This window comes from Anolis sagrei, chromosome 4 (genome assembly GCF_037176765.1).
Source record: "Anolis sagrei isolate rAnoSag1 chromosome 4, rAnoSag1.mat, whole genome shotgun sequence".
Lineage (NCBI taxonomy): Eukaryota > Metazoa > Chordata > Lepidosauria > Squamata > Dactyloidae > Anolis > Anolis sagrei.
The window spans coordinates 85,276,446-85,289,793 of NC_090024.1; the positions used below are offsets into that span (position 1 = coordinate 85,276,446).

Consider the following 13,348-nt stretch of genomic DNA (forward strand, 5'->3'; position numbering starts at 1 on the left):
ATCAGCCAGTCTTTGAAGCTGCAATGCCATTAAATGCTAATCGAGGTAGCTGACTTTGCAAATAATAATAATAATAATAATAAGGTTTCCAGGCAGAGGAAGTTGGTTAAACTTCTCTGTCCTCCAAGCAACAACATAGAGGATTCCTCAGGCAGCAGTCAGCCAGTCTCTGAAGCTGCAATGTCATTAAATGTTAAACAAGGTGGCTGACTTTGCAAAATAGTAATAATAATAATAATAATAATAATAATAATAAGGTTTCCAGGCTGAGGAAATTGGTCAAACTTCTCCTTCCTCCAAGCAAAAACATAGAGGATTCCTCAGGCAGCAATCAGCCAGTCTTTGAAGCTGCAATGCTATTAAATGCTAATGAGGTGGCTGACTTTGCAAATAATAATAATAAGGTTTCCAGGCTGAGGAAGTTTGTAAAATGTCTCCTTTCGCCAAGCACCAACATGGAGGATTCCTCAGGCAGCAGCCAGTCTTTGAAGCTGCAATGCCATTAAATGCTAATCAAGGTGGCTGACTTTGCAAAATAATAATAATAATAGTAATAATAGTAATAATAATAAGGTTTCCAGGCTGAGGAAGTTAGTCAAACTTCTCCTTCCACCAAGCACCAACATGGAGGATTTATCAGGCGGCAATCAGCCAGTCTTTGAAGCTGCAATGCCATTAAATGCTAATCAAGGTGGCTGACTTTGCAAAATAAATAAATAAATAAAAATGTTTCCAGGCTGAGGAAGTTGGTCAAACTTGTCATGGTTGGGAAGAGGAAGAAACTTGTGGCTGCTTCCTGGGATGGAAGGGGAAAAGGAGAAGAGCTGAAGGGGAAAAAGAGAAGAGCAGAAGGGGGGGGAGGGGTTGCTCACTGGCATCCCCATCAGCCCCCCTTCCTCCTTCTCTTCTTCCTCCTCCAACAACTTGCAGTTGTGCAACAGGCAGCAGGCATCTAGTTGCTGGGCAGAGTTAGAGTTAGGGATGCTGAAAAACTTTCTCCCTCTCTGAGGTGGATTGAACTTTGTCATGTCAGTTTGATCCGTTTGCTCAAGCTCCTCTTTCTGTTCCCCCTCCTCCTCCTCCTCTCTTTGCCTTCCCTTCTGCGCTTGCTCCCTTCCTTCCCTCTACCTCTGAGTTACACTATCTCTCTTTCTCTCCCCCCCCCCCCTCTGGGAGTTGCTCTGCAAGGCATCCTTGATAGGTTATAAAAGGGGAGGGCCAGCCTTTTTTCGCCTGCCTCAGCACTTTGTCCTCTGTTGCTCCTTTCCTGGTGAAGAGAGAAGGGAGAGAAGAAGGAAAGGGAGAGACTTAGATCCGGATGAGCAGTTTGCATTCCAGGGCGAAACTCAACCGGGCTTCAGAGCCTGTCTCCTCCTCGCAATTCCAGGGGTTGCCTTTGGAAGGAAGGAAGGGTTTGGAAAAGTTTGAAAAAGTTTGTCAAGTTGTCTGATGTGCCCCTCGCTGTGACATGATTGGGATGAGACAGCCAGCGTTTGGACTTTCCTCTTCTGTGTGTGCCAAAGGCAGGTATGGGGAAACTTCGGCCCTCTGGGTGTTTTGGACTTCAACTCCCACAATTCCTAACAGCCTCAGGCCCTTTCCTTTCCCCCCTCAGCCGCTTAAGCGGCTGAGGGGGAAAAGAAAGGGGCCTGAGGCTGTTAGGAATTGTGGGAGTTGAAATCCAAAACACCTGGAAGGCCGAAGTTTCCCATGCCTGGTCCTCCAATCGCCCATGCCAAGTGTCAATCATCCTCAGCATCCATCCAGTGAGTTGAAGGGGGTGTATAAGTCTCCAAATCGCAACTTCGCATAGGTAGGACTTATCTTCCAGATCAGATCCATTTGTGGTCACCGCAGTTGGGTTGCTGTGAGTTTGCTGGGCGGTATGGCCATGTTCCAGAAGCATTTTCTCATGACATTCTTCCACCAGAACATTAGGAAGAACTTTCTGGTTGCGAGAGCTGTTCAGCAGTGGATCTCTCTGCTCTGGAGTGTGGTGTAGGCTCCTTCTTTGGAATCTTTTAAACAGGCTGGATGGCCATCTGTCAGGGTAGATTAAATGCGATTTTCCTGCTTCTTGGTGGGGTTGGACTGGATGACCCATAAGGTCTCTTCCAACGGTATGATTCTATGATGTTTTGCCCATGTTTGCGTGGCCCCAGGTATATGAAACAGGTATTAAAACCAAATATTTACTGGCTTACTGTGAATTTTCCGTGTTGTCAAAGGCTTTCATGGTCAGAATCACTTCACTGCTGCAAGTTTTCCAGGCTGTATGGCCATGTGCCAGAAGCATTCCTTCCTGACATTTTGCCCACATCTACGGCGGACATCCTCAGAGGTTGAGGGGTATGTGGGAAACTATACAAGTAAGGTTAATATATCTGTGGAATGCCCAGGGTGAAGGAAAGAACTCTTGTCTGCTTGAGGCAAGTGTGAATGTTGCAATCGGCCACCTTGATTAGCATTTAATGGCATTGCAGCTTCAAAGACTGGCTGATTGTAGCCTGGGGAATCCTTTGTTTGGAAGTGTTAGCTGGACATGATTGATTCTTGTCTGGATTCCCCCTGCTTTTTGAGTGTTCATTTATTTATGACATTTATATGCCGCCCTTCTCACCCCAAGGGGACTTGGAGCGGCTTACGAGAGACACACACACACACAGTATATTATATTATTAGCATAGTACAATATCAGTATTTTATATTACTGTATTGTACTATACTTTATATTGTAATTGTATTATTAATAATGTATATGATTGCACTTGCCTCCAGCAGACAAGAGTTTTTTCTCCCACCCTGGACATTCCACAGATATATAAACCTCACTTGCCTAGTTTCCAACAGACCCTTCAACCTCTGAGGATGCCTGCCATAGGTGTGGGCGAAACGTCAGGAGAGAATGCTACTGGAACATGGCCATACAGCCTGGAAAACTCACAGTTCCAGGATGGGAGAAAGAACTAGGCAGCAACCAGCCAGGCTTTGAAGCTGCAAGGCCATTAACTGCTAATCAAGCTTCCCAGTTGCAACATTCACACTTGCTTCAAGCAGACAAGAGTTCTTTCTCCCAGCCGAGACATTCCACAGATATATAAATCTCACTTGCCTAGTTTCCAACAGACCCCTCAACCCTCAAGGATGCTCATAATAGATGTGGGTGAAACATCAGGAGAGAATGCTACTGGAACATGACTGTACAGCTGGAAAACTCACAATTCCAGGGTGGGAGAAAGAACCAGGCAGCAACCAGCTAGGCTTTGAAGCTGCAAGGCCATTAAATGCTAATCAAGCTGGCCAGTTGCAACATTCACACTTGCTTCAAGCAGACAAGAGTTCTTTCTCCCACCCTGGACATTCCACAGATAGATAAACCCCACTTGCCTAGTTTCCAACAGACCTCTCAGCCTCTGAGGATGTCTGTCATAGATGCGGGTGAAACGTCAGGAGAGAATGCTTTTGGAACATAGCTAGAAAATTCACAGCAACCTATAAATTTTTGGTTTTTATACCTGCTTTACATACTTACATACCTAGGGCCGCACAAACATTTCTCAGGCCAGAAGGGGTCCCAAATGGAAAACTTTAAGAAGCTCTGTAGTAGATAAACTCTCTGATAGGATATGAGAAGGGTTGACAAAACTTACCCTTTAGAAAACTGAATGCTGCTTTTGAGCGCACATGCTAGAGCGAAGGCTATGCCAGTGACTCATGATCACACCAGCCATATTTGTTTTAGGGTTCTGTTTTTCCCCCCCTCCTTTGAAAGGCTTAGAGGTGTAGCCCTGGCTTGATGTGTCTGCATAATGCCCATTAGCATCAGCGGGTGTTATGTACATCCCTTGGAGAATAGGCCCCTTTGTGTGTTAGGAACTCAGAAACAGCATGGCTCCATCATCCAATCAATCAAGCGACCACAACACTTCTTTTCATCCTTCACTTAAGACACACCTAATGGTTTTAGTTGTTTCAGTGCAGTCGCCCAGAAGCTGATGTCTCTGTCTCGCAGTAATCCCAACCATATCCAAATGGAAAAGTGTAGGGCTAGCTGTGCTTAGAAAAGTAATATTTGTACCATTGCAGTTTGGTGCAGTTTTTCATAACCTTTGAAGTTGTCAAAGGCCTGTTTTTAAATGCAGTTTGTTTTTATTTATTTTCATAATCAGGCAGACCTTACATTCAGGCCTGATAAAGTTGTATAAAGTTGATAAAGGTTTCCCCTGACATTAAGTCTAGTCATGTCCCACTCTGGGAGGAGGTGCTCATCTCCATTTCCAAGCCCAAGAGCCGGCATTGTCCATAGACACCTCTAAGATCATGTGGCCAGCATGGAGTGCCGTTTCCTTCCCGCAGTAGTAGTTCCTATTTATCTACTCACATTTGCATGTTTTCAAACTGCTAGATTAGCAGAAGCTGGGGCTAACGGTGGGAGCTCCCTGCGCTCCACAAATTCAAATCGCCAACCTTTCGTCAGCAAGTTCAGCTGCTCAGTCAGGGGAGCGAGAGGGGGGAGGGCTGGGAGAATGGCCATGCCCACTGAATAGATAGGCCACACCCCTAGACTGGCCTAAAGCAAGCATGGGCCAACTTGGGCCCTCCCTCCGGGTGTTGTGGACTCCAGCTCCTATCTTCCTTATACCTGGAAGGAGGGGCAAAGTTGGCCCATGCCTGCCTAAAATCCAACATCAGTTCCAGCTCACACCTCCCAACAAAGGATTCCCTGTGCAGGAAGCAGCCAGGCCTTGAAGCTGCAAGGCTATTCAATGCTAATCAAGGTGGCCAATAGCAACATTCACACTTGCCCCCAACAGACCAGAGTTGACTCTTTCTCCCATCCTGGACATCATTCCACACACACACACACACACACACACACACACACACACACACACATATATATATATATATATATATATATATATATATATATATATATAGGATTCCCCTGGGCAGGAAGCAGCCAGGCCTTGAAGCTGCAAGGCTATTTAGTGCTGATCAAGGTGGCTAATAGCAACACCCTGGTGGCGCAGTGGGTTGAACCCCTGTGCCGGCAGGACTGAAGACTGACAGGTTGCAGGTTTGAATCCGGGGAGAGTGTCGATGAGCTCCCTCTATCAGCTCCAGCTCTCCATGCAGGGACATGAGAGAAGCCTTCCACGAGGATGGTCAAACATCAAAACATCCAGGCGTCCCCTGGGCAACGTCCTTGCAGACGGCCAATTCTCTGACACCAGAAGTGACTTGCAGTTTCTCAAGTCACTCCTGATGCGACAAAAAACAAAAAAAAAATTTCTAACATTCTCAAATGGATGAGAAGAGAAAGGAAAGGGCCTGAGAGATTTGCAGTACCTTCACTCACTCTACATCCTACTGCAGTTTGAATAGGATGGACCATGGATGACGGGACTTGCAGTACCATCACTCACTTTCTGAGACTTCATCCAATGACTGATCTACACCAAAGAGCAGTTAGGCTTTTATTTTGTATGTATACAGTACAGGTGGTACATCCATCTCTGCATCAAATGGTGAACCTTGTTTTGCTTTTTGATGGTCAAGAATTTGGTTGAAACAAAATGACAGGTGTGAAAATTGGGATTTTTTAATTTGTTACTAGGGTCATTGTTTAGTGTAGTTGGGCCTACAAGCAGATAGCATTTTTTAAAAAAGTTTTACGAATCTCCATCATTTCCCCCCCATATTTAGATTGTTTATTTTCTCCTATTAGTGAAGTTGTTTTGTTTTGAGACATACGTATGAGTATTTCTTTCTTCCTCGAGCAATCGCTGATTTTAGGCAGTCTTGCATAGCTAGTCAAAACTGGTTATCATTGCTGGATCACTGAGGTTATACTTGTTATCCCTTGCGAAAGTAGGTGGTGTGTAGAAGGTCATAGGATAAGTGTTGCTAAGCAGCTAAACAGAAGGATGCTAAAATTAACCCAAGTGCATCTATCAGGGATTCATTCTCTTGTTCCTTTCCTTGGGTAAATGACATGAAATTACATTTGTTCTTAATTAAAAGTTGGGCATCTCTAACTTTCAGTTCAGACAAAACAAAACCCTAGTGTTTAATGTTTTCCTATACGATTCGGGATTGTGAATGTGAATAAACTCCTGTTGCTGAGTATCCTGACAATAGAGACTCACAACATATTGTTTCAATCTATGTCTTTATAAAGCAGTATATATCAGAGAACTAATGATATTGTGGGACTAATAATATTAATATTATCTTGCAAATAAGCAATTCTCTAGCGTTTTGTGGAATTTATTTTCCACCAAGTGTAGTTAGAACAGGTGCTTTGGGCTGAAGTCCTATTGAGTTCATTGAGAATTACCGTATATACTCGAGTATAAGCCGACCCGAATATAAGCTCAGGCACCTCGAGTATAAGCCGACCCGAATATAAGCTGAGTCAATATGGGTCAATTTCAAAATAAAAATAGATACCAATAAAATTATATTAATTTAGGCATCAGTAGGTTAAATATTTACATAAAACTGTAATTCAAGATGAGACTGTCCAACTCTGATTAAACCATTATTCTAACCTTCTTCAATGTAAATAGGCTTACATGTCCTCCAATAATAATAAATAGAGTAAAATAATAATAATAGAGTAAAATAATAAATGTAATAATAACAATACAGTAAAATAATAAATGTAACAATATTAGAGTAAAATAATAAATATAATAACAACAATAAAATAATAAATGTAATAATAATAATAATAATAATAATAATAATAATAACAAAGTAAAATAATAAATAATATTGACTCGAGTATAAGCCGGGGGAGAATTTTTCAGCCTTAAAAAAAGGACTGAAAAACTAGGCTTATACTCGAGTATATACAGTATATAAAAACATAGATATCTATTGATAAGATTTACAAAGTATTATGTTATTGTTGTTGAAACTTCAAATATGATGCCATATGACAGGTTTATTACTTATATACACAATATAGAGGAACAACTTCTCTTTGTCATGGATAATTCATTGAGAATTACTCATTACTCCTTAATCTAAGATTAAAACTTACTTATGAATGGCTTGCCTACAAATTAATCGGGCATCTATCTTTTAAATATAATTATAGATTAATGGCAACAACCCATCAAAACATATTATAGCCTCCAGTTTATAGAAGGGTTAAAGGTGGTGTAAACCTTAACTAAGAAATTCCTTAATTTTTGGGTTGCTGTAAGTTTTCCGGGCTGCATGGTCATGCTCCAGAAGCATTCTCTCCTGTCGTTTCACCCACATCTATGGCAAGCATCCTCAGAGGTTGTGAGGTTTGTTGGAAACTAGGCAAGTGAGGTTTATATATCTGTGGAGTGTCCAGGGTGTGTGAAAGAACTCTTTTTTGTTTGAGGCGAGTGTGAATGTTGCATCTGGCCACCCTGATTAGCATTGAATAGCCTTGCAGCTTCAAAGCCTGGCTGGTTGATGCCTGACGGAATCCTTTGAGAGGCATTAGCTGTCCCTGATTGATTCTGAACAAATGATCCCCCCTGCAGCAACCAGCCAGGCTTTGAAGCTTCAAGGCCATTAAATGCTAATCAAGCTGGCCAATTGCAACATTCACACCTGCCTCAAGCAGACAAGAGTTCTTCCTCCCACCCTGGACATTCCACAGACATATAAACCTCACTTGCCTAGTTTCCATCAGACCCCTCAACTTCTGCCTGCCCTGCCATAGATGTGGGTGAAATGTCAGAAGAGAATGCTTCTGGAACATGGCCATAAAGCCCGGAAAACTCATAGCAACCCAGTGATTCTGGCCATGAAAGCCTTCGATAACACATTCTCCTTAATTTTTGTTTATCTCTCCCCTTGAGCCCCTTCAAGCACTGGCCTGTGTAGTGAATTCAAACACAGATGGGATGTAATGTTGTTCATTCAAACATCAGTAAGATATGTGAGGACACAAAGAAGTTAGAGTGCTCATAGAGTCACGATGTGTACCTTTACTGACATTCTCAAATATTTTGTCTTTTGCCTCAAGTTGTTTTGTATTGTCTGGATGGTGTATTGTACCATGTGAATAATTACATCTTGGGAAACTGGGACAAATGACAGCTAGGATGGTCACAGGGATTCTGGGAATTACTTTTTCAAGTATTGACAACGTTTGATTTTTAAACAGAGAATTATATATAATTGATGCACACTTTCTCACAGTAATTTATATTATCTTTCTCTTTTTACAGATATAAAGTACATTTTCGAAGAACAACCTAAAGTTTAGAAAGGGTAGGAACTGTTTTATATTTTCTATTGATCTTGCTTCAATAAATATCCTTATTTATAATGTTGGGTGAGCCAAAAGGGAGGAATGGATGTATCTAACTAACAGTTTATATGTGGAATTTATGAATGTTTTTGGTTTCCAATGATGCAATGGAGGCTGTCATGCATTTTATGGGTCACTTAAGACTTCTAAAGTATTTTGGAATCCTATACTAGTTTTCATGACTTTGGCCAGAACACTAAAAATGTGGAGTAAAATATATAATGAAGATTGTCAGAGGTGTAAATTCAAAAAGATAGTTTCAATGTCCTATCAGAAAAATTACCTTTACTTTGTATAATGCAGTGGCTCCCAAGCTTCGTTCCTCCAGGTGTTTTGGACTTCAACTCCCAGAAATCCCAGCCAACTTACTAGCAGTTAGGAATTGTGGGAGCTGAAGTCCAAAACACCTGAAGGACCAAAGATTGGGAACCACTGTTGAACTGTTTTCTATCACTTATTGTTACATACATAAAGTGTGATTCAGATTTTAAAAAGAAAATGTAATTCTCTGCTTGCATGTAATATTTAGTCTTGGCTGTGTATCATCTGAAGGCCCTTCAAGACAGGATCTGATCCCAGGTTTTCTCTTTATCCCAGATTATCTGGCTGTGCAGACTCATATATAATCCAGTTTAAAGCAGAAAACCTGGGATCAGATCCTGGGATATAGGGCCTGCCTGGAAGGGCCCTGAGTATCATCTTAGCTTCACAATGTGCAGACAGTTTGGGTTGAGATACAGTGGTGCATCTGAGATTAATTACCACTAGCCGTCCCCTGCCACGCATTGCTGTGGCCCAGTCTGTGTATATGTGTTTTGTGTCTGTACATATTTGTGTATATATTTGTGTATATATGTGGTTTTGTACATGCATTGTAATGTATTTTATTATTTGGCTTTTTAAGTCCCTTCTGCAGTGTTTTTCATTGTTTTTATGAGTGATGGTCACTCATTGGCCTGAGAAGTGTCTCGTGTCCAAATTTGGTGTCAATTCGCCCAGTAATTTTTGAGTTATGTTAATCCCACAAACAAAAATTACATTTTTATTTATATAGATTGAAGCTCAAAAGGGAATAATATGGATTTACTGTATCTAAACCCTGTGTGCTATCCACTGCAAATACTGTTAGCCATTGTCATGTTGACTTTTGGTGAGCTTTATGCACAGTCAGTCTCTGGTTGAGAGTGTGGCATTTGTTTTTGTAGAATAGTCACCAGAGTTATAGTGTGAGTGATATTATTATTGTCATTCTACTGTGGTGAATGGTGCGTCACCAGGTATTTAAAAAAACTTTAACATCTTTTATTGTTTCTTGGTTCATATTCAAAATATTTGTGTGGAGGTAGAGTTTGAGAGAATGCTGTTCTGTAGGATATGAAAGAACTGCCAAAATTAAGAAAGATTAGCTTCTTGTGATGGGGGAAATAAGTATAAGTACACTTGCCCTTAGTGTGGTTGATTCATTTGTAAAAGATAAGCAATAGGTTGCTTTAAATAGCTGAAAAGGTTGGAAACATTATTATTTACTATCAGAATCTTCCAAGAAGTATTGGCATTGTTTATGGGAATGGACTATTGGCTATATAGCTAAATGTGGTTTGAATCTTGGGATTCTGCAACAAAGAACATCCATTCTATGAGATGGAACATGACTAAAAATAAAGGGTATCTAAATGATTGGAATTTTAATTTGGATTGCTGTGAGTTTTCTGGGCCAGGTTCCAGAAGCATTTTCTCCTGACGTTTCACCCACATCTATGGCAGGCAACCTCAGAGGTTGTGAGGTTTGTTGGAAACTAGGCAAGTGGGGTTTAAATAAAGAGTAACACTCAAAAATGGGTGGAACTCCAGACAAGAAACAATCAGGGCCAGCTAATCACCTCCCAACAAAGTATTCCCCCAGGCAGGAAGCAGCCAAGCTTTGAAGCTGCAAGACTATTCAGTGCTAATCAAGGTGATCAATTGCAACATTCACACTTGCCTCAAACAGACAAGAGTTCTTTCTCCCACCCTGGACATACCACAGATATATAAACCCCCACTTGCCTAGTTTCCAACAAACCTCACAACCTCTGAGGATGCCTGCCATAGATGTGGGTGAAATGTCAGGAGAGAATGCTTCTGGAACATGACCATAGTTCCCGGAAAACTCGCAGCAATGCTGTGATTCCGGCCATAAAAGCCTTTGACAACACAATTTTAATTTGGTTCAGTAGATACATTATACCTTTTCAAGAGCATTTCGTCTTAAATCTCATTTTAGTTCTTGATATTAAAATGGTAATGGTTGAAAGCATTGCCGAAGGTTTTCAGGGCCAGAATCACTGGGTTGTTGCAGGTTTTTAGGGCTGTATGGCCATGTTCTAGAAACATTCTCTCCTGACGTTTCGCCTGCATCTGTGGCAAGCATCCTCAGAAGTTGTGAGGATGCTTGCCACAGATGCAGGCAAAAGGTCAGGAGAGAATGCTTCTAGAACATGGCTATACAACCCAAAAAACCTACAACAACCTGGTTTGAAAGCAATCCCCATATTTAATACTAGCCATCCCCTGCCACACGTTGCTGTGGCCGAGTCTAGTGATCTGGAAAACATAGTAATGAGAAAGTGTTGGTTTCTAGTATATGTAATTTCTTTATGCTTGTAAAAAATATTTCTTGTTGTTTGTTTGTCAGTGTTGATGTAGGGATTGTCTGGTTTGCGTACTCTGGAGCATGCGACATAGAATTGTCCTTTAGGGGTCCCTTTCAAATCTATTATACTATATCTGTGTGTGTGTTAATCATATATATCTATATGTATGGCTGGATGGCTCTTTATCAGGAAGGCTTTGATTATGTTTTCTTGCCCTATGAAGGGAGTTGGACTGGTGGCCTTAAGTATGAGGATTCTGTGTGGGAAGTTTGCCCCAATTCTGCCGTTGGTGGGGTTCAGAATGCTCTTTGATTGTAGGTGAACTATAAATCCCAGTACCGACAAGTCCCAAATGTCAACGTCTATTTTCCCCAAACTCCATCTGTGTTCATATTTGGGCATATGGAATATTCGTGCCAAGTTTGGTCCAGGTCCATCATTGTTTGAGTCCACAGTGCTCTCTGGATATAGATGAACTACAACTCCCAAACACAAGGTCAATGCTCACCAAACCCTTCTTGTGCTTTCTGTTGGTCATGGGAGTCCTGTTATTCCACGTTTGGTCAATTCCATCGTTGGCGGGGTTCAGAATGCTCTTTGATTGTAGGTGAACTATAAATCCCAGCAACTACAACTCCCGAATGACAAAATCAATTTTTTTTGAGTGAAGGACATACATTGGGTTGTTAGGTGTCTTGTGTCCAAATTTGATGTCAATTCGTCCAGTGGTTTTTGAGTTCTGTTTATCCCACAAACATTACATTTTTATTTATATAGATTCTTAACTTTTGCTGGGAAGTTTGTCCCCACAATGACTACTCCATGAAAGGTGAAAAAAAAAGTTTGTTTGACTTATTGTGCAAAGGCGATCTGGGCTTCTTTGGTGAGAAATGGATGCATGCAAGCAAACTTGTAAAGGAAGGTTTGTTCTTTGGACCATGGGTATGTTTTTACGGCCAGTGCAGTGAATCTAAAATTACACCCTATCATAGCTGGGCTGCCTGTGGATTCTGTTGCCTCCAGCAGAAGGTCTGTTTTTCTAGCGCAGCTTGTTCTAACTACCTCTCCAGTTTTTCATGCCGCCTTACCTTGCAGTCAATAAAGGTAGCTCTCTGTGAATAGCTGCTATAGACAAAAGAAGTAGGTGACGGGTGGAGACTGTTTATTCAATGTGATTCAAGTAAGTAATGCTAAGGGAATTTGAAGGCCTCCCCGACAGGGCAGCTGAATAGTTTTAAGGAGGATTCACCAGCAGACTCACTTAGGGGGCACTACCAGCAGGGAGGAGAAAAGAGCAATTGAATCCCCATTCCCAATCCACAAGCATTGATATGCTTAAGTATTGAAAAGAAGGCTCTGATGGATGTTGCCTTTTCCCCTTTTGTTCTTTTCTGTTGCTTTAAATGAGCATCTGCATTACATCCCTATGTTTGGAGGGAATGACATGTGGAAAGAAAAGGCCCTTGATTTCTTTAAACCTACCCGATTTTTTTTCCTCTATGTAAGAGTCTACATTGCCTGATATATACCAGGAAGAAGGCTCTTGGTTATTTCTCTATTTCTTTGCTTTATATTGTCCTTTCTTCAAATAGTAGATTTGGAAGACTCAGGCCAGACTTCTTATTATAATTTGACTTCAAGCTGCTGCAGCATCTTTGGGGAATTACTACAATGTAATGTCTTTCGTGATGCCCAAAAGAGAGAATTCAGATTTTGGCAATACTTCAAAGGCACCAGATCCCATCTGATCTTGCATTAAGCAGGGTCAACTCTGGTTAATATAATGGCCGCTTCCACACAGCTGAATAAAATCCCACATTATCTGCTTTGAACTAGAATATATGGCAGTATGGATGCAGATAACCCAGATCGAAGCAGATATTGTGAGATTTTCTGCCTTGATATTCTGCATTATATAGCTGTGTGGAAGGGGCCTTTGATGGGAGACCGCCAACCAAGTGTTGCTGTAGGTTATAGTTCCAATGAAGGGATGATCAAAATATCCTCTTGAGTATTTCTTCCTGGCAAAAATTCATGGGGTCACCATACGTTGATAGGCAACTTGAAGGCTCATACAGATAAAATCCATTCACCAAATGTCAATGGGTCCAGTATTTGAAGGTCCAGTATTTGAAGGAGCTCTAGGAGCCCAGGAACTGAACCCTGCTTAGTCAAGGCTCTGGTGGCGCAGTGGGTTAAACTGCTTTTAAGTTTATTTATTATTTATTTAGAAGTTTTCTATACCAGCCTTCTCACCTCGACGAGGGACTCTGGTCGGTTTACAGCATATATAAAATACAATCATATAAAGAACAACAAGTGCAAAGTCATTACATATTAAAATAATGCAATACAGTACAATAAAACATCATCATTACAATTACCTAAGCCAAATCGTCAATCCAGT

At 41.3% G+C, this 13,348-nt stretch overlaps 1 protein-coding gene across 4 annotated transcripts in view; it reads left to right on the forward strand.

The window, feature by feature from the left end:
* RREB1 (ras responsive element binding protein 1) overlaps positions 1–13,348 on the forward strand; it is a 176,765-nt gene that overhangs the window by 3,726 nt on the left and 159,691 nt on the right. For 3 of the 4 annotated variants that reach the window (XM_060774777.2, XM_060774779.2, XM_060774778.2), the window contains exon 2: positions 8,226–8,268. The exons of the other annotated variant lie outside the window; for it this stretch is intronic. The gene's annotated coding sequence lies outside the window, so the exon portion shown is untranslated. The remainder of the gene's footprint in view (positions 1–8,225; positions 8,269–13,348) is intronic. 4 annotated transcript variants of the gene reach the window in all.